This window comes from Adiantum capillus-veneris, chromosome 8 (assembly GCF_014529385.1).
Source record: "Adiantum capillus-veneris isolate H3 chromosome 8, ASM1452938v2, whole genome shotgun sequence".
NCBI classification, from domain to species: Eukaryota; Viridiplantae; Streptophyta; class Polypodiopsida; order Polypodiales; family Pteridaceae; genus Adiantum; species Adiantum capillus-veneris.
In genome coordinates, this window is record NC_140938.1 from 154,277,486 (window position 1) to 154,300,273 (window position 22,788).

General features: G+C 42.0%; 2 pseudogenes; both read left to right on the forward strand.

The window, feature by feature from the left end:
• The first annotated feature begins 363 nt into the window (after positions 1-363).
• LOC147453197 (uncharacterized) lies at positions 364-2,532 on the forward strand (annotated as a pseudogene).
• Positions 2,533-8,321: 5,789 nt separating this feature from the next.
• On the forward strand, positions 8,322-20,467 carry LOC147453198 (uncharacterized; annotated as a pseudogene).
• Positions 20,468-22,788: the final 2,321 nt, after the last annotated feature.

Genomic DNA, 22,788 nt, shown 5'->3' on the forward strand with positions numbered 1-22,788 from the left:
ATGAGGGGACATCACTTCAGCCCCTTCGTCTTGACAATGTCGGGGCAAGTCATAAAAGTGGGCAAAATGCTCTCTTATCTGGAAGCACTTCTCTAGTTAGTGCCTCCTTTATAAGCCAGCAAGTAAATGCACAGGTGGAGCAGATTTTGGATGCAAAAAGGGATGCATTAAAGGTTTTGAACACAACATTGGATAATGTGAGAGTAGAGCTACAAGACAGGAACCAAAATATGTGGAAGATACAAGGGACATCTTTAGCCGCGGCAGTGCTTTCAGGGGCAATTGCAAGAGCTCCAGATATTGCGGTCCAGCATGAAGGGAGTTGTCGATACTGACCCTGATTTTTTGGTGATTGAAGGCAAGATGGCTGCTCTAACTAGTGCACTCACAGCTCTTGGGGCCGATGCAAGCAGCTCGAACATAAGAGATGAGGTGGATCGTCTCCAGGTATGTGTCGACCAAGTCAAGGCAGGATTTTTGTTTATGTGGTAATGCCCTAGGTACTTGACATGGTACTCTGTTCTATTTAGGTGGTTTTGTTTGCCATGCCAGTTATTTCTATTTATGTGGTCATGCCCTAGGTACTTGACATGGTACTCTTTTCTATTTAGATGGTTGTTTTTGTCATGCCAGTTATTTCTGTTACGGTGCTAAGTGCCCAACATACCTGACATGGTAGTTTTTTCTATTGTGGGATTCTATCATGGTAATAGTGCCCAAGGTACTTGGCATGGTAGTTTCTTTTTACATTCTTTTTGTTACGGTGACATTGACCAAGTACTTTTCCATGGTGGTTTTTTTTGCTATGAGTATTTGTTTTTTCCATGGAAGTTTGTCTATTATTGTGGTACTTGTCATGGTAGTTTTTTCTACCATGACAAGTGCAGGGGTCATGGCTATTTTTCTAGGTATCATGTAATGGCCAAAATGCCTGTCATGGTACTTTGTTTGATCATGGTGGTGTTTTTTTCATGGCAGTATTTCCTGCTATGGTACTTTTCTTTTTCTATTGTTGTAGTGCTCAAGGTACTTTTCTACTATCCATGGTATATGTCATTACCTTAGAGGTTTTTTGGAAAGCCGTCTCTGTTATGGTGGCAATGCCCAAGGTACTTTTTCATGGTTTTTTTTGCTATGGTTGATTGTTTCTTTAAGGAAGTTTGTTGCTATTGTGGTTGTGCCTAAGGTACTTGTAAAGGTAGTTTTTCCTATTAAGGTGGTTGTACGGTCATTGCTTATTAGTGTGTAGTGTCCAAGAAACTTGTCATTGTAATTTTTTTTTGGTCATGGTGGCTTTTTTATCATGATAGTCTTTCCTGTTATGGTAGTAGCTTTTTCCTTGATGTTTTTAATGCAATGGCAGTTTTCTGTTATGGTGGTAGTGTCCAAGGTACTTTTCTACTTGCCATGGTATTTTTAATTCCCTTGGCGGTTTTGGAGTGTCCAAAGTACTTTTTTATGGTAGTTTTTTCTGTTAAAGTTACTTGTCATGGTACTTTGTGTTGTAATGGTGGTTCCCATATCTAATCCCTATGGGCCTTTTGTTCTTCATTTGTCATGCAGAAATAAGTGACTGACTTGGAAGCATCAGCGAGTACATGTGTGCAATAGATCAACTTTTGTGAGAGCATGTTGGAGCAGGTGAAGGCTGGTGACACAATGTTACTGCTTCCGATAGCTGGCCAACACTTGAGCCACTTACAGGCTGCATTCTCTGTTCCAGGACTATGTGATGCATGTAGTCTTGCATTCATGGCTTCCCATGTGGTTTGTGTATACATGCTAGCATGTGGTCATGCATACCATGCTCTCTGTTTTGTTGCCTAGCTTGGATCAGAGACGGTATGTGCGGACGCCTCTTGCAAGAGTAGTATTCCAGATTCACTTAAATCAATGCTTCTGCATACAGGTTGGTTACCGTTGCTTCCAATATCATATAAATCCAAGAACAGTTCAGGTTGCCTTGAAGTATCTACTGATTGCACAAGCCTGAACTTCACTGATGTGCTTGCAGGTTCTGGCCATATTCCTTGTGTGGCGCCGAAACAGGATGACATGCCAAAGGTTGTGCTACAAGCTACTCCTGAAGCCCATAGTGTGTACTCCAGTGAGGGCACTCCAGTTGTGAAAGTAGACCCCCCTACAAGCACAGCAGCAGTTGAGCCACAACCAAGCGAAAGCAGTCCAAAGGAAGATGCAACGGTTGACGATGCGGAGGCAATAGCGCAAGAGGGAGTGGATGTAGTGCAGTGCATGGTAGCTAGTGATGAGAATCCAGATTCTCCCATCTTTCTGAGTGACATGGTGAAGGTGTCAAAGAAGCGCAAGAAAAATAGTGATGGTAAGTGGTAATGGTATTGGACTTGTCAACTTCTATGCAAGGTCTGCATGGGGCTGATGTGTTGTTTAATGACATAGGTGGATCTTCCAAAAAGAATAGACCTTCGGAGTCCACACGTTCAAAGCACCATGCTCATCATGCAGATGGAGATATGGGAGAGAGGGAAGCACCCAGATCACCTCCTGTCGTGAAGAAGACTCCCAGAAAGAGTACTCCCCTCCGCAATCCTTCTATTGTTTCCCACCCCCCCAAGCCTCGAGTTTGCAAGAAATTGTCACTCTTCAATTGTAATAAAAGAATCCGTGATTCTTGATTTTGAATGCAAAAGAAACTTTTTTGTCAGCCTCTATGTTTTTGTCGCTTTTATGTTTTATAAGCACAATGTCTATGTTTTTGTCGGCCTCTATGTTTTTGTCGATTTTATGTCAAATATTGCCTCGTGTTTATTTTTCAATGTTGAATGCTGTCTTTTACAGAGTGTCCAAAGGAAAAGGGGACCCTCAAGCTGCCCGTAGAGGAAATCATCATCATCAGAGATCCCCCAAAGTACATTCCCCCAGTTATCTCCTCCTTGCCATATGATGATCCAACCCGATCAGCCCTCATATTAGATCTTAATGGTGTACTTTGTCTTACATGTACACCTAATAAGCATGACCCTTCGTCTGTCCCCGATAGTGAAGCTACATTATTTGTCAAGCATGAGGAGGCAGATGACAGGTACCTGTTTGTTCCGAAAGATGCACAGGATTTTATTGCATGGGCTGTGACATGGGCAAATGTCTACATATGGAGCAGTGCAATGCTCAACAGAGTGGGCTCAAGAATTCAAAGATGTTTTCCCCAGGTTCACAGTTATATTAGTGGATGGGCTAGACAACAGTTATGTGATGTGGGTAGTTACTGTTTTGGTGGTGGAAGGCCAGCATTTTTCAAGGTATTGCAGAATTTTTTGGCAAAGCTGCAGCGGTATGATACCAGCAATGTCCTTTTAATTGACAACAGTTCCTATAAATGTCATTATAATCCATGTGGTACTTACATCATAGTGCCTAGTATTGAGCACCGCTCCAACCAATACTTGTCAAAAGATCTAAAGGCCTGTCTAGAAGGGTGGCAGCATGCTATAGATCATCGTGCCTTGGCGGACACATTCAGCAAACCAAAACCTAATGATGACGACAAGTATGTATTCACAGCAATTGCAAAAGGGTTTCAAAAGACATCGTATGATGCGTACTTATGTGGCCACAGCTCATGCCCATAGAGTGCAAGCGACAATGACGTCCCTTGATTTTTTTAGGATGACAGATCCTCTATGTACCTTTTGTAACTAAACTAAACCCGTGCGAGAACCTTGTATATCTATATGCTACTTTCCATGTGGAAACCAATTTTTTGGCTTCATTTTGATTGCCATTATAATTGATGTAATGACTTGATGTCAAATTGTTGAAGATAAAATATATTCCAACTGGTTGGATGCGTTGTCTCTGTGTCCCAGCATTGAAGTGTTATTTTTCTGATTCAAGTAGTTTAAGACTGTTTAAGTGTCCAAGCATTGAAGTGTTATTTTTCTGATTCTGTTATTGTTTCCCAATTTAAAACAGTTACAATGTAAGGTACTTTGGGTTGGCATACCAGAACTTGATAGATTGTTGTGTACAGAAACCACCCAGGGACTACCTATAAGGTACTTTGGACTGGCATACAACAAATTTTACAAGTCCTTGTTTCCTACATAGTTTAATACAATTTCCACCTGTGAACTTTTGGTTGTCATACCTGTAAAGAACCTATAAGGTACTTTGGGCTGGCATACAACTTTTACAAGTCCTTGTTTCCTACATAGTTTAAGATAGTTTCCACCTGTGAACTACCTGTAAGTTACTTTTGGTTGTTTGACATGTAAAGAACCTATAAGGTACTTGGGGCTGGCATACAACAACTTTTACAAGTCCTTGTTTCCTACATAGTTTAATACAGTTTCCACCTGTGAACTACCTGTAAGGTACTTTTGGTTGTCAGACCTGTAAAGAACCTATAAGGTACTTTGGGATGGCATACAAAAGGTTTTACAAGTGCTTGTTACTTACATATCTTAACATACAGAAACCACTTGAGGACTACCTTAAAGGTACTTTGGGCCGGTAGATAAACTTTTAGAGGTGCTTGTGAACTACCTGTAAGGTACTTTAGGCTGACAGACAGGTACTTTGTGTTCTAGAATTGAAATGCTATTTTTGTTACTCAAGTAGACAAAAGAGTTTACAAGTACTTGTTTGGACTGGCCTGCAAGAGGTTTTGACTCCTACGATAGGCTCCTACAAAAACCACCTGTGGAATAGTTGCATGGTACTTTGAAGCTAATTACTGGTACTTCTACAAGTTACTTGGGAAACTACCTATATCACTATTGGCATACTGTTGTACACATTTTCATATACTTCTGCAGCGAGTTTGAACTTATGTGGCTCTCCTTCTAAGGGTTTTAAGGGTATCTTAATCGATCTAACCAAGTGTGATGCAAGAAGCACTTTTGGTTGACTAGCAGGCATGTAATAGATATGCTCGGCACCTTCCACTAGCTCGTAATAGTACCCCTCAACCAAATAGCTCCCTGCAGAAAGTATGTTTCCCCATGAATCACTCAAGGCTCTTGCTGTTTTGTATTTCTCCTGTGAGCACCTCAAAAGGTAGAAGTCAGCTCCATCTTCATTGGCATTGGTGGCAAAGGCATCACCGATGCATAGAGCATCATTAATTGCGTCATGGTGCCCACCATACATCGGCAGATTTGATCCTTCGTCATTGCTAAAATATTCACTTTCTGCATTGTCACCATCCAATGCCTCAAGGGTTAGATACTCCCTGTACTCAACATGTGTGTTGTTCATGCATCGCCTCCAACGTTGGGACATACAAAATTCACAAAAACAAGTGAGAAGTCTGCAACGTAGTGCACACTTGTCGCTCTTCGAGTATCCATTGACACAGTGTATTGATCGTGAGCCTTCAACTCGCTTGCAATTCCACTTCTTCTCCCTTGGCACCTCAGTTGCTTGGACCTCCCAAAAAATCCTGTTCACCCCTGTGTGACCACTTTCATCATTAAATTTATGCTTCAAGAAGCCAACAACATCCTTGGCACACTTCATGTGCCATGCATTAGCCTTTAACTGCTCATGTGTTAAATCCCTCTTAACAACTGCCCCTACCCCATCATGCTCCCCATTGCCGTGGCCCGAGGCAAAGAAACTCCACAGCATTTCAATGCCAATCAAACCATAGTAACTAAAACAATGACCCACCTTCAATGCTGGGCAAAAACAAATTTCTGGAAACTTTTCATCAGAGGTGGAATAAAACCTGGCGTACCTTGACACGAAGAAGAACGGTCTAGATGACTTGAATTGAGCAGCACATCCATCTGACCACACCCAGTGCCGCTTCAAGAAGTTGAATCCCTGATTTTGAAGCCAAACACTATGCAGTTGCAAGCAATGTTTCACAAAAAGCGTTTCATGATCTTTGTCATCAAAAATGTAAAAATGTGTATATTTTAACACCTAGTCTTTCTCGTCTCGAATGTATGTAATGTGCACCAAGATGGTGACTTGTGAAGAGTACCAATCCATTGACTGGATTTCATTTTGCTCCTTAAATGAGTAATTTTCCGCAAAGTCGATAACAGAGACCACTACATCTCTAGGAAACCTATGAATGCAATCTTTGAACTGCTGAGATTGCCACCGGGCAATAAAATTGTGTCGGATGTAAGTGGTCAGATGCTTTTTAAGAGAAGTTGTGAAATCCTTGCATCCCATTTCCTTCACCAGAAGATCCTTGCGCTTCTTGCCTTGAGAATGGGTTGAGGCAACGTCTTCAAACACCTTAACAGAAATTTGGGCTGCACTTTCAAGTGTTTCGTTTGGACAAAGCAATAATCTCTTTGACCCACATTGAGGACATTTTCCCTTCAAGAAAGTCAACTTATGAAATGCGGAGTCCATTGGTTTTTCACATAACACACTTTCAGTCAATGTGCTTACACTGGTGTATGTGTACGTGGCAGCTTCACACTTACTTGGAGCCTCTTTTGGCAAGCATATAACACACATGCAACCACACCCATCGCCATGCATACTTGTCTTACTGTGTCTCATGTGGTTGAATTCTTCCTTGAGATATATCATCTGAATATGAGCAATACAACAGCACGTGCAACGGTCCTTCAACTTACAAACAAACCAAGGTTTCAATCGCTCAAAACATCTGAGTGAGATCTTGATGTGTGGATATTGCATTTGGAACCTCATGTAAAGCTCACCCTGTGCAAGAAAAAATAAACCTATCAGAGGCTCAGACTTTTTTCAAAGTAAAAGCTCTGTGAGGTATTCAATGATTTTTTCTACCTCCAAAGTACCTAGAGCACCTCTTTACTATCATGGTACTTCCATGAATACCTTTGAAATTAACTCTATGGTACTTTCAAGACTACCATTGTGAGGTATTTTAGACTCTTTCAGAGATCCATAGTACCTAAAGATCCTCTTTACTGTCATGGTACTTCCATGACTACCTTTGAAAGGAACTCTATGAACTTTTTCTACCTCCAAAGTACCTAGAGAACCCATTTAAACTCACATGGTACTTTCAAGACTACCTTTGCGAGGTATTCTAGACTCTTTCAAAGATCCAGAGTACCTAAAGAGCCCTTATACTATCATGGTACTTGCATGACTACCATGGAAAGGAACTATGTGACTTTTCTCTGCCTCCAAAGTTCCTAGAGAACCTCTTCACTCTCATGGTAAATAACTACCTTTGAAAGGTCCAGAGTACCTAAAGAGCCTCTTTCAAGACTCTTTCAAAGGTCCAGAGTACCTGAAGAGCCTCTTTACTGTCATGGTACTTCCATGAATACCTTTGAAAGGAACTCTATGAACTTTTCCTCCCTCCAAAGTACCTAGAGGACCCATTTAGACTCGCATGGTACTTTCAGGACTACCTTTGCGAGGTATTCTAGACTCTTTCAAAGATCCAAAGAGCCTTTTATACTATCATGGTACTTCCATGACTACCTTTGAAAGGAACTCTATGACTTTTCTCTACATCCAAAGTTAATACCTATGAAACTTTAGGAGCATACCTGTGAATCATCAAGCAAATGTATTGGATGCTTTATGTAAGATTTTCTGCCCAATCGTTTTTGACACACATCTTTTTTGTCTGGCGACACTCTTGTCTCTGTCTTCCAAAAGGAAAAAACAAGGTCTTTTGTCGCTTGTGTGATGGTGGAACTTTGAGGTACTTGACGTCTACATAATTGCAAAGGAAATGCGCCAACCTCAGCCTGTTTTAACCTTGAATTGGCTGCTGCAAAGTTTCGCCGATGCAATCCAGTAAATTTGGCCATCTTGGAGTTGCTAATAGACCTTGATGGATCTCCTTCACTATTCACCAACATCATGCAAACAACTCTTTTAATCTTCAGCTCCTCTTCAGACATGGATGCTTTTACTTTAGTAATTGTGCCTCGAATATTGGATAGTATTGACTTCTCAGATGCATGATGCAAACGTCTAAAAGCTGGCAGTCCTAGAAGACATTGAAAGGCGGTTTTCTTATCATCGCAAGTCATGCCTTTTGTTGCTTCCTGCCAGCATTTTGAGACTTTCATGCAAACCTGATTCACATCTTCTGTTGACCTTGAACCTGATGCATCACTTTCTTGTTGTCTCCTACGGCTCTCTCTTTTCATCATAGACGAATATTCTCGCATCCAATGGTTACCTTCATGGCGAATTGTGACTGAGTCATCCCTGTGGTAATTGTGAGTCATGTCATCATGAAGTGGATTGTATTGCGCATGTTGCTGAAAGTACTCAGAGCCTTGTAGTGTACTTGGAGGTGGCTCATTTTGCACAATCCTCTCTTCAAAACATCCGACACCACAAGCAATGGCCAACCATCCAACATGGAAATTGTGTGGAGGTTGTTGCTGGTGCGGAACGTGCTCTCCCAAGCTGCTGAAATCGACATTCCACAAAAGGTGACAATGGATTGGAGGTTGCTACTCAGACGCATCCTGTTGGCCAATCTCCTGCTGCAACATCTCCATCCCGATCTCCTGGACCTTTAGTCTCCACACCTTATGACAATTCTCCACAAGTTCCTGCTGCAATTTTCCTTCTTCTTAAGAGAGAGAGAGAGAGAGAGAGAGAGAGAGAGAGAGAGAGAGAGAGAGAGAGAGAGAGAGAGAGAGAGAGAGAGAGCTCGTAGACTACTGAAAGGGGAGGTAGAGAGTCTTGCATTCGACTAAATCAAGAACCATTAAAGTTGTTGGCACAACGCCTTTAGAAATATTAAATATTTATCTTTTGGCTTTTGAAAACTGCCAACAAAACACCATCCAATAGTGCCTCACAAGAGGTGTCAAGGACACTACTTTTTGCACCACTAACCCATGCTTTCACCCATGGATGATCTTCGTGTACACTCTCTTCTACGAGAGGAACATATTGACCATTTGCAAAAGGTATTTGAAAAATGCAGAACATATCGAATCTATCTTAACCCGGAAAAGCGTATTTTTATGGTTAGGCAAGGCGGCATCTTAGGACACATTGTCTCAAGAAATGGCATAACCAAAGACCTAGACAAAATCAAAGTCATAGTCGACCTGCCTAGGCCTACTAATGCGAAACAAGTGCAATCCTTCATGTGACACTGCGGATATTATCAAAGATTCATATATATGTATGCAATCATCGCACAACCTCTGTATCGTTTGTTAGTCAATTTTGACTGGACTGAGGAGTGTGAAACTTCATTCCAAAAGCTGAAGGAAAAACTTGTATCAGCACCTATACTTAAAGCACCGTATTGGGAAAAAATATTCCATGTTCACATTGATGCATCTGCATATGCAATCGGGGGTATTCTGGCTCAACCTGGAGACATAACAATGGATTTTCTGGTTTGTTATGCAAGCTGACAGTTAAATAGTGCGGAAAAGAAATACACAACCACCGAAAGAGAGGGGTTAGGAATAATTTATGTTGTAACGAAATTTCGGCATTATTTTCTTGCAAACAAATTTGTGTTCTTTACAGATCATCAAGCTCTTTTGTATCTGGTTAATAAACCATGCAATACTGGGAGGATTGTACGCTGGTTTATTATATTGCTAGAGTTTAATTTCACAAGGGTAGTCAAAAAGGGTAAAACTCATCTACGGGCAGATCATCTTTCAAGGCTACACAACGGGGAAGCTCTTGAAGGAGTAGATGATGACATACCAGATGCTTATCTTTTCAGTATTGAAATGATACCCAAATGGTCTCAAGAAATTGTTAGCATTCAATCCTTTGGAGGTAGGTTTGATAACACGGAAGACAGATCCAAACAACAAACAATTTGACAAACAAAAAACTTCCAGTTGATTGTAGGATGGCTGTATCATCTAGGATTGGACCAAATTCTATGATTGTGTATAAATCCGGAGGAATTCGAGTGTTATCTTGAAGAAGCACATGCCTAGGATTGTGCATTTCATTGTTCAACAGTGAAAACACATCAGAGACTGAAACAACTAGGGGTTTATTGGCCAACTATGTATGCCGATACACATGCTTATGTTAACAATTGTACTATATGTAGTGCCAAACGACCAGTGGATCACGCGACATTGTTTCAGGTAAACACTGCACCTGCATGGAGTCAATATATCATTGATTTCTTAACCACGAGGATGTTTCCTAAAAACATAAAAAGAGCACGAAAAAGGGCTATAGAGTTGGAGGCTCGTGACTTTCAGTTAATTGGGAACCGACTCTATAAGCAAGAAAAGGAAAATCAACTTAGAATCTGTGCAAGTGAAAGTGAATACCTGCTGATTCTAAGTGGAGGCCATTTTTCAGGCGATAAGACGGCAAAAATTGTCTTAACCGCAGAAATATGGTGGCCTACATTGCATATGGATGCTGACGAGTTTGTAAAGCGTTGTGATGCATGTCAGTGCACCAAGGTGCCGATAAAGAGAGATGAGATGCCACTATGGCCAATGATGGGAGCAAGGGTATTTGCAAAATGGGGCATTGATTTTCTGGGACCTATTTCACCCCCTGCATATCGCACCCATACCCAATATATCATTGTGGCTACAGACTATCTCACAAAATGGGCGAAAGCCAAGGCAACACAAAAAGCAGATGCATGAACCACTCCACAATTTCTATATGAGAATGTCTTTGTACGATACGATTTACCAATAGAAATTGTCAGTGATCAAGGAACACATTTTCTTAATGAAATCATTGAATATCTGCCAGAGGAATTCATGGTCATACATAGAAAATCTGCTCCATATCATCCACAGGCAAATGGACAAGTTGAGGCCACAAATAAAACACTATGCACAGTTCTCACTAAAATATCAGGGTCAAGAACAGATTGGGATGAGCAGTTACACTCAACACTATGGGCATACAGGGTAGCTTACAAAACATCGATAAGAACGACATCGTACAACATGGTGTTTGGTCTAAATGCTATATTACCCATAGAGTTTTTAATCCCAACTCTATGAGTAGTGAAACGCTTAGAATCGATAGGGCATAAGCTCTCTTCAAGAATAGATGATCTTGAAAAACTAGATGAACTTCGCTTGAGAGCTATAGCTTTGATCTATGCTAAAAAGAGAAGACAAAAAGAGTTTTTTGACAAGCATGTATGCACGAAAGAGTTCAAAACAGGTGATTATGTACATGTTTATACCTTGAAACAACATGCCAAGAAACTTAAGAAGCGAGGAATGGGACCCTTTGTGATTAGTGACGTATCAAAAAGTGGAGCTATGAAGCTTGCTACATTAGCAGGTGAAGAAATGCCAAATTGGATTAGTGGGTGTCCATTAAAGAAATATCATTTAACACTAACACAGGATATGCTTCAACAAATCCATCAAGAAAAACAACGAATGAAGAAGAAACACAGGGTACGGGAAGAAGCCCAAGCAGAAGCAAAAGAACGTATTGCCAAAAAACGGCTTCTACGACAACAACAACAATGTGGATCACCTTTGCGAATAAATGCTATTCGACTAACGAATTTTGACGAAGACACAGTGGAGCCAATAATTACAGTCAAAGTGGGTAGCAATCAAGTTAAATCGATGGCATTGCTTGATTCTGGAGCTCAAGAAAATTTGATCTCTTAGAGATTATACAAACAACTCAAGCCCAAAGGTCAACTACATCCTACTTCGCATGTGCTGGAAAGTAGTACATCACATTCACTGAAAACATTGGGTTGGACTATATTGCATGTACAAGTACATCAATATATTTACCCACACAAGTTTTATGTGGTTGAGGATGAGAGCACACAACACCCCATGTTGTTGGGACAACCTTGGGAAAAAGAGTATAATGTGCAGATAGATTGGAATGCGAATGCAGTCAAGATTCAACATGCACAAGAACAACAGGTGGTAGCCTTTGCTCAGCAACCCCGGAAGAATCAGCTGCTAGCAATGCAATCACTGGATAAAGAGCCAAAAGGAAGGGTGCCACTAAAGAACAACACAATAACCATGGTAAACAAACATGTAACTGCCAACATTGTTTCTACAAGTATAAAAAGTCACCGATCGCAGTGGAGAGATCAGAGTTAGCAACACGAGAAAAACAAGTATGGGTACGGAAGGATAGAAGTGACATAGGAGACAAACCACAATACAACAGAAACAGCTAGTTCAACAAAAAACCAAGGGAATAAAACAGATATGGATCCCAAAGAAAATTCTCAATAACAACTCAAATACGACTCGCATCTGGATCTCGAAACCGAAGCAACAGGAACTCCCTTCAGTACAAGCAACATCGGAAGGCAGACAACTGTATATGAAACCGGCAAACCGATTTATGTGGGTGCATTTAGCAACAAAACAATGGCAACCGAGGCAGTAGCAATAAACCTACGAGAACCGGCAAGGCAAAGCTACACATGGAAAGCAAAAGAGACAAGGTCTACGGCCAATTCCGCCACTAAAATTCTCTCCAAGGAGATGACTATGGCCATATCGACAGTAGCGGCAAACTACGCGACTTTTGCAAGAAAAACGATCAAACAGAGAGCGGTAGAGTTACAACTTTTACTTGCAAAGAAACTCCACCCACCAAATCAACAACAAACAGGAAACCTCGACGAAAAATGCCAATAAGTATCTTGCTTATACCCTTCTCTTGCACAACATTAATTTTTCCATGCATTGACCGAGTATGCATAATATAGGGTCACATTACATGGCCAAGCATTAGCACAATTTTTTCAACCCATGCACGGCACAAACGCCGAGGCGATACCTTGTCATCCGCGAGGACTCCGGCTAGGAGGGGGGGAGGCATTCTCAAATGCGGACCCAATGGCAGAAAGAGCAAAAAAGGGCATGTTTTTTGACTATTTTAAGGGTTTTCATTTGATTGTGAAATTTTCTGGACTAACCCAAGTACATATGCCCTCATACAGCATGAATAGACAAGTATATGGGGACAAACGACAAATCAAGCCCCTAGGTGTGTGTATATAAGTAAAAATAGCTATTTTTTGGACAAAATATTGGTAAAACGGAGAAATCCGGCCATAAAAATTGCATGTGAGTGTATATAATGTTTTCGGTGATGTTTTTGATTTATTATGATTTTTGGGGATTTTTTGGGTTTAATTTTTTATTTTTCTTTTAATTTTACTAATTTTCGGCAAAAAAAACTTCAAAAATACAAAAAGCAAGTGAAAAACGGTCTAATGAAAAACAAAAAAAGATGGGGATGATTAGTGACTATAGGACAACCTATGGTACAATGGGGGTGCAATTATGAGACTGGAGCGGAAAGCGTGTTTTGGCCAGATTTTGATCGAAACGTCAAATTTCTCGTAAACTGGGCAAATGGAGTCCAAATCAAGAAATTTTTGACCCTAAACCGCATCTCGCAAGAAGTTGGGAGCACATGTCAAATTTCATGAAAAGTGGTACGGGGACCCCTATTATAAGAAATTTTCACTTCATTTTAAGCTCATTTCCACTATTGACTTTTGAGAGAGAGCTTCTGCCACCTAGAGCGAATGGATCTTCCAGCAGCTTCTACGACACGCACGACTACCTGATAGGCTCCCGACATGAGAGGTAGGCTCACCACCTTGAGCTTTTCGCGCATGTTTGTCGTTTTGTCGCGAAAACTAGCATAGGGTTCACACAGAAAGCGGACAGTAGAGACCCAAAGTAGAAGTGGCCACCTAACGGCTAACCCAAAAGCAATGAGACTTCAACGACAGCTTACCCTAGCATAGGAGACCTGTCTTGGATTCCCAAAGGCAGTAGAAAACCATTAAAAAAAACCCTAATTCCTAGAGCCCCGCAAGAGGCCACCAAATGGAAAATCGGTAGAAAGGCGCCCAAATGCTAGCAAAACTCATGGGTAGGAGTATCTTGACATGCCCGACAAGTCTATGTAGCCCACATGATCAAAAGGTGACCCGAAGCGGCACTAAAATTCAGAAACGGCATCAGACACACAAAGCGTCAAATAGCTCTCGCGGCCAAACTGCATGTCCGTTTGCCACCAAACTTCACGAGCGGCTTTCCTAGACCATCGACAACCAAGTCCTATGGTGGTAGACCACCACAAGTCATCGAAGACATGTAAACGCAACCACGGGTGCTTCTAGATTGACAAATTGCCAAACAGAGCTCCGGTGAAGCCAAAGTCGACAAAAACCATACGGAAAGGATCCCCAAGGGATTGGGAAGCTATGGAGACCACCATCAAGAAATTTCATCGCCGAAAAGAACTCCAAAAGTCAAAAAACAGCTCGGAGGCTCTAAAATCCACACAGGGAGTTACTTTCTATCTATTTGACTTTTTTGTTGAAATAAGGCTTAAAAGGGACTCAAGGAGACTAAGGGAAGGCACCAGTAGCACCTTCAATAAAAATTTCATCAGGAGACATCGTACGTGTAGGATGTTTCAAGGCCATTTCTGGGAACAAACCCAACATTTCTCATTGCACAAAGTTTCTAAATAGCCTTTACATGCTAGCCACCAAGTTTCATCACATTTGGACAAAAATTGACCTCATATGTATGAAAAAACGCAAAGTCAGGGCATAGAGGCAATAATGGGCCATAGACCTACCAAAACTTGTCCAAATCACATGAAACTTGCATAATACAGTCATGAGCACATTGCCAACCAATCTGTATGGTCACCTGTAAAGAATGATGAAGTAGATATCCTACGTGTAGGATGTCTAAATGACAATTTTGGCCCACAGATGGTGTTTTTCAATTCTAGATCTATTCATATCACCTTCAAGAGCTCATATATCAAGTTTCAAGCCATTCTAATCATTTTTGACCCCAACACCTCCAAGATACACTTTTTGAGCCCAAAAACACTACACATGGTCTTACCAACACCAATTCTTGTCCAAATCAAAATCCAAGAGCATGGCCATATTCCACAGGCCAAGAGCTACCCACATAACAAATCTCAAGCTATTTTGATGAAAAAGACATCCTACGCCAACTACAAGACGTGCTTAATAGTAGCGATGCTCGTAGTGCGACGCTCAAAAATGAAAATAGCAACGCTCATAGCGATGCATATAGCGACGCCGTCAGGGCTTAAAAAATAACCGAGAGCGTCCGAAAACTCAGATCTTAGATCGGAGTTTTTGACGCGCTCTCAAGCAAGCAAGGTAACACTCTCCCTCTCTCTCTCTCTCCCTCTCTCTCTCTCTTTCTTCTCCACACACACACACACATGAGGAGAGGAAGGAGAGCCAGGTATGCTCCTTTCCTCTCCTCACTCTCATGTTCCCTTCCCCTTTTTCTCTCTCCCTCTCTCTCTCTCTCTCACACACACACACACACACACACGAGGAGAGGAAGGAGAGCCAGGTATACTCCTTCCCTCTCCTCACTCTCATGGTCCCTTCCCCTCTTTCTCTCTCCCTCCCTCTCTCTCTCTCTCACACACACACACACACGCACATTGTGTTTTTGAGAGAGAGAGATAGAACGAGAGAGAGAAAGAGAGAGAGCACAAGCATAAACAAAAAATGCACACACACATGCATAAACAAAGAAAGCACACACACATTGAGAGAGGAAAAGAGAGAGAGCACAAGCATAAACAAAAAACGCTATGAGCGTTGCTTGTAACATAGCAATGCTCATAGCGATGCATATAGCGACGCCGCCAGGGCTTAAAAAATAACCGAGAGCGTCCGAAAACTCAGATCTTAGATATGAGTTTTTGACGCGCTCTCAAGCAAGCAAGGTAACACTCTCCCTCTCTCTCTCTCTCTCTCTCTTTCTTCTCCACACACACACACACACACGAGGAGAGGAAGGAGAGCCAGGTATGCTCCTTTCCTCTCCTCACTCTCATGTTCCCTTCCCCTCTTTCTCTCTCCCTCTCTCTCTCTCTCTCTCTCACACACACGAGGAGAGGAAGGAGAGCCAGGTATTCTCCTTCCCTCTCCTCACTCTCATGGTCCCTTCCCCTCTTTCTCTCTCTCCCTCTCTCTCTCTCTCTCTCTCTCACACACACACACACACACACACACGCACATTGTGTTTTTGAGAGAGAGAGATAGAACGAGAGAGAGAAAGAGAGAGAGCACAAGCATAAACAAAAAACGCACACACACATGCATAAACAAAGAAAGCACACACACACATTGAGAGAGGAAAAGAGAGAGAGAGAGAGAGAGAGAGAGAGAGAGAGAGCATGCATAAACCAAAAACGCGCACGCACACATGCATAATCAAAGAATGCATACACATATTGAGAGAGGAAAAGAGAGAGAGAGAGAGAGAGAGAGAGAGAGAGAGAAGAAGAAGAAGAAGAAGAAGAAGAAGAAGAAGAAGAAGAGAGTCTTAACATCGTAGGAAACTATCCGAAGAGACCTTAAAGATCTAGTCGATAGGAGTTGAACTCAAGACATGTTATTCATAAGGGAAATTGCATAACCAATCTATCACACTTCAATGATAGAAAAGTTATACTATTTTTCTCCTTTTTTTATTGGTGTGCACACACACCCACATACACACCCGAGAAGAAGAGAGTTTAATTTAACGTCATAGGAAACTAATTAAAGAGACCTAAAAATCTAGCCGACGAGGAGTTGAACTCAAGACTTGTTATTCAAGAGGAAAATGGCATAACCAATCTACCACACTTGGGTGATAGAAAGATTATACCATTTTTCTCTTTTTATTGGCACACACACACCCACACACACACACACACACACAAGAAGAAGAGAGTTTAACATTGTAGGAAACTATCCCAAAAGACGCTAAAGGTTAGGTTAGATGTAAACTTACGTTAAATTAGATTTAGATTTATTTAAGTTAAATTATATTAGATTTAGGTTTATTTACGTTAGATTTAGATTTAACTCTATTAATTTAGGTTTATTAATTTTTGTTTATTTATGCTATATTAGATTAGATTTAGATTATTTAAGGTTAGAAGAAATGACAAGAAAATCGTTCAAGATAAGGTTAGAAGAAATGGCGAGAAAAATTCCTGTGCTCACAGCCTCGACAGTCCATGCGGACCAACAATTCCACTTGCATGTTCGACTGCTGCTACCATACAATAAGCCGTCATGTTCAGCTAATGGAAGAGAAAATTGAGCCTACACAGAAATTAGTGATGCAAGATGACGATTCCAAGGGTCACACACACACACACACCACATCCCGTCAAATCTAGATTAAGAATAAAGTGCCTTGAGTAGACATCAGCTACATTGTAAGAATGGCGTACCTGCATGCTACAAAAAAAGATCTACTGTGAAAAGATGTTAAGATGTTGTGAAATGCTACGGCTAGAGAAGAGGCAAAGGGGTTTTGTCCACTACATGCAGTATCATGTAGACGTGGGTGTGTAGATTTCTTGTACCCACAAATATACGCATTGACCAATAAAGATGAGATTATAACACGGTGGTTCTGATCTCCGTGCACCTCTAGACCGAGCTGTGTGGGGATTGGACATGACTAGAGAATGTGAGGTAGTTTACAGTGTGAACAAAGAGAGAGAGAGAGAGAGAGAGAGAGAGAGAGAGAGAGAGAGAGAGAGAGAGAGAGAGAGAGAGAGAGAGATAAAAGACGAAGAATGCCAATAGAAGATTAAATTTGTTGTCCAGGTTATAAGATTTTTACCCTCATTATGAGTAGTGACGAGGATGTGGGGCCGTCCAACCGAAACACCTATCTCTCAATGAGGATCTTATGTCCTTGTAACCATTGCAAGCATGTTGTGCGACGGACAAGATGCGTTTCTTTGCAGCACGTTCGCTAATTCGGCAAGTTCAATCCATCTATTATAGATCGATTTGTTGACAATTATAACTCGTTGGACTCTGACACTGGCCAACAAGCAGCAATCTTGCAACCCAATAGACATGTTCGCAGGCACTTTGGTCAAGCAGCATATGTGAGGCCACAAGATATAGCCTCTGGCAGCTCGGGGGATGATCATGCAGACCATATTCCCAACGAGGCAATGTTTGAGCCCGAGATTGATGAAATGATCGATACGATCATGGATTCAAAAAGGCTTGTCTATGATGATATGAAAAGTGAAGCCGATACGCCATTGTATAATGGAGCATGTGTGTCTAGATTGAAAGCGCTCCTGGTTCTTCTCAACATGCAGACAAAGTTTGGATGGAGTGACACTAGCGTCCCAGCACTTTTCAGGTGATCTATTACAATTAGATTTTGAGGATCGATTATAGAGGATTTTTTGTCGACTTGTTCGACGTGCAATGGTTCAAGATAATCATGCAGGGTTGCAACGCTACTGTGCGTTTTGGAGAGTCTGGTTTTCTTGAGGTGGATTCAACTAAGAAATGGAATGACCTAAGAGACACTTTCGTACTACCCGAGCATTGTGAACAAGTAAGTATGTAAATAGTTAAAGTCCCATTTTAGAATTTATGTGCTTGGAAGCTCTCATGTAAGTTATGTGGCTCTGACAGGTGATATTTCATCCCACAAAGTTTGCATCAAACTGGTGGTATGTTATAGAGGTAGCCCCTCGAAGTGCACGGACGTATGAAGGCTACCATGTGTCAATCACAACGTCATCAATGGAGGAGATCAAAGAAGATGCTCAGTCAGAAGCCATGGAGGTGGTGCCAGACGAACATCAAGTTGTTACTCTCTATGGGGTGCATGCAGAGGATATACAAAATGAAACAGAGGACATCTGTTTAAACGGAGAGCTCTATATAGATATAGGAAGTTATGCTGACCTATGCGAGGATGAGAGAGAGATCTCTTAAAGCCATAAATATTGTGTTTGAACAATTTTTCTCCGTTTTGTAAATTCAGAGTTATGCACTTGCCTCTTCCATCACTCAAGTTGAATAGAAGAAGTCTTTCTGTTGCTGCTAGCCTTTGAACATTCCAAAGCTACAAGCACATTCAAGTTCTTGTATGATTCTCCGGCTCTTTAAGTATTTGTGTCATTGTATTTATATGCGTCATTGCGTCATTGTATTTAATGGTCTTTGTGTCCGCTCCAGGTACGTATGCTCTAGGTATGTACTCATAAGCAGAGATGACGAGAACCTCCTCTCTCTCTCTCTCTCTCTCTCTCTCTATCTATCTATCTCTATCTACTTGTCCATCTTTTCTACTCCATTCATTCAATATTAAGTTTATTTAATTTTTGTGTGTTTAATGCAGGTATGGATGATGAGGAGTTTCTTTCTTCTTTGTCACCCCAGCAGAGACAGTGGTACGTGGAGCATCATCGCTCTGGCGCACCATTGCGCGTTCCTACTCCATCCGCATCTCCCTCTGTTTCGGAGTCCTCAGCGCGCTCCAAAGCTTCGATGTCGATGAGACAATCTTCACACTCGTCTATGCACCGGTGCTCTAGTGGTGGCTGTGGCTGTGGCGGTGGCGGTTGTTGTGGGGGTGGCGCCACCGATGCCTCAACACCGCCTCGTGTTCGACGAGGCTCTTTACCCTCCCCTTCTTTGTTTGTCCCAACACAAGCCATGGCATCGCCATTGACACCAGGTTTTGCGCGGCTGACTGCCGTTCCCCGTAGCTACACACCACTAGCTACTCCTCCAGGAGTCACTCCAGTGGACACTCCTGGCTTCGGGGCTCAGACTCCAGTGGAGACACCTGGCGTCCGTACCCTCGTTGACACGCCGCTAGAGACCCCTGCCAAGACACCCAGGTTCACGAGTCAGCAACGAGAAGGCTTGCCTTACTCCATCGACTTCAAGAGTGGCATCATCTTGGATGATGAAGGCAAGAAGGTGATTTTGCGCATGCGCAGTCTTTGCTCTTAGGTGCTTAGACACTACATATTAAACACCTGGAGTGAAGTACCAAATGAATTAAAAGACAGAGTCATCAGCATGCTTCATGACGAGTTTTCCATTCCAACACGGGATGACCGCTTCAATGAAGATGTGATGAAGGTTCAAATGCGTGAATACTGCAAGCATAAGCGTTCCAAAGTGCAAAAAGCAATCAAGCATGGGTGGAGCAAACCAAATTGGCTGGCCAAAGAAGATTAGAAGCATGCAAAGAAAGAAGCACGCGAGAATCCCGACAAGTGGAAGCAACAAAAGGAGGCAGCCAGAGTGCGAGTAGAGGCAGGGAGCTCACACCACTTGGGGAGCGGCGGGTGGGCATCATTTGAGGCAGATTTTGTAAGTGTTTTTGCATCTATGTTCGATAGTTTAGGGTTTATGGGATTTGAAATTCTAACATAATGGATTCTTTGTAAGTTTTGACAGTGGTCGTTTACAGGACGTGATCCCACACCGTACGAGCGTGAGTACGCAAGCAGGAAGGGCTTAAACGCCCTTATAGACATCCTGACTTCTCGCGGCGGCATGGTTAGTATTAGGGTTTATTCGTTTCTATTTATTGTATTGTTTTATAAACGTCGCTTTATGTTTATACTTACAAAAAGCTATCTTATTGTTTTTTTTTGCAGAATCCGACAGATACGATGCTTCGACGCGATGAGACGTCTGATTAGACGACGTCAGTTTAGCCATAGCTAGATAGCATTAGTTTCTTTTTGTCATAGATTATGTATCATGCGACGACTTTTATATGTCTTTTTGAAAACCATGTATATTTTTCAAATAATGACAATGGTTTGTAACTATTACATTTGCAATGATTAACAATCAAGTGATTTTGTTGCTGTGTACAATTGTTATTGATTTACTTTCATCAATTCATGCTTGTCATTTTTGTATCTTTATTTCGCAAACAATACGTACTATGGATGATGGAGTTAATGGTTATATTGTCTTGTGGGTGACTATTTTGGGTCTATATTTACCTTTGCACTTTTTTCAAAGGTAAATAGACAAATGAAACATTCAATATGGAAAAAACGCTAACTTCGGACTACTAAGTGCAAGAGGATCTATGGCAGCCGCAAAATCATCGGCAACGAAGAAGAGGATGACCATAAAAGACTATTTGGAAGAAGTGGAGCCGTTTGTCATCCCAGAAGGAACTCTAAAGCCAACCAGCACGTGGATTCAAGAGGACTTGCTAGAGTCTAATGATCTGAAGATCTACCAAGGTGTGTTCAAAGATACCAAAGGAAATGTAATAGAGCTACCCATGCTACCTCAGGAGCTCAATGAGTTTGTCAGAAAAAAAATGGCAGAGTACCTGGAGAAAATAGATCTCCATAACTATTTTGAAGCTGTGCCAACTGGAATTGACATAAAAAGAGTATGGGAATTTGTGACTACAATCAAAGAAGATGGAGTGTCCAGAGTTACGGATCTGCAGGGCAAGCCGGACACTATGATTGTAATCATAGAAAGAGTGGTGGCAGCCTCACTAGACCTCTCCAACAAAGGGGATAGTGTAACCAAAAGAAGAGATGAAGTCAAGGTGTACTCTAAAAAGAAGAGAAACTACACCTTTGAAGACATTGCAAACCCTAAAGTGGCAATCATGAGCCAGCTTTACAACCAGTATTTCCACATGTGTACAAAGTTGCCACAGAATTACAGAATGCCACCTGGAGCAATTGCCACAACCTTCATCTGGGCAATGCAGAAGAGCAAGCCGAAGGTGATCAACTATGCTGCCTATATCCATGATAATCTAGTGAAGATGGGCAACAAGAACCCCACCAACATTGTGCCGGGTGAGCTGATCACGAAGGTGGTTTATGGGGCATTGCACGCCAAGGGGAGATGGCCTGACCCTCCATCATAGAATGACTGGCTAAGGCTCAAGGAAGATAAATAGGATGAACCGCCCAAAGCACCCAGGGTAGCAACACGTTTGAAGCATCGGTTAGAGACCGTGAAAGAGGAGTAGCCAGAGTTGAAGAAGGAAAGAAGGAATCTGTACAAGTGCCGGTCAAAGAGACAAAATCACAAAAAGCGGCACGGATAGAGCGGCTAATGGAAAGCTTCAGAGCCGAAAGAGCCCTCAAGGGAGATTTTAGCGATCTATGGAAGCCATCACTAGAGACCATGTCGGGATCATCTTGAAGGGGGCATAGAGATAGGTTTGAAGATTACATCAAAATTTTTGAGATCTTGGATGCTACGGGCGGCACAAAACATCCCTAACATCCCATTTACAGAAGAAGAAGTGGATGAAGTAAGACGGCAACTGCTAGAAGAGCAGGAAGGCCAGGAAAGAGAGAAGAAGACCAAGGCGGACCGAGACTTCAAGAAGAAGCCACCAACTCCACCGTCAAGCCCGGAGTCCAGCCCACCGCCATCACCACCTCCTCGTAGCCCTCCACAAACCCAACAAAAGGAGGAGGAACAAGAAGATTTTCAGCAAGAACAGAGCCAAGAGCAAGAGCAGCAAGAAGAAGGTGAACGGAAAGAGGAAAAGATAGATCCAGAGGAAAGAATGTTTAACACATCTCGTGATCTACTAGCTGCGGGTTACTCAAGAGAAGAGGCAGCCACAGTAGCATTTGAATTGGCAAGCACAAGGCCCAAAGAACAGATGCAGAGCCTACGGTTAGTGGATATGAAAGAGATGCCATTGATACAGTGGACCTGTAGCCACCCACCAATGATTGGGACGTGGTGAAGAACAAGCTAACCAGGCTCATGGCAAAATCAATGGCCACGGAAAGTGAGATTGCTAATCTCAAAGACAATGAAGTTCTGATCAAATCTGAAGTTGACTCTCTCCAAAAAGAAAGCCAAGGGCATATAGAGAAGGAAGCAGAGCTGCAAGCCAGTCTAGCCACGACATTGCAAAGATGCCAGGAGATGGAAAGAGAAAATCAGGCAGCATCTCAAAGACTGCAAAGAGCTGAAGAAGAATACCAAAAACTCAGCAAGACATTGACAAATGCAGAGAGGGAAAGGGACAACCTAAC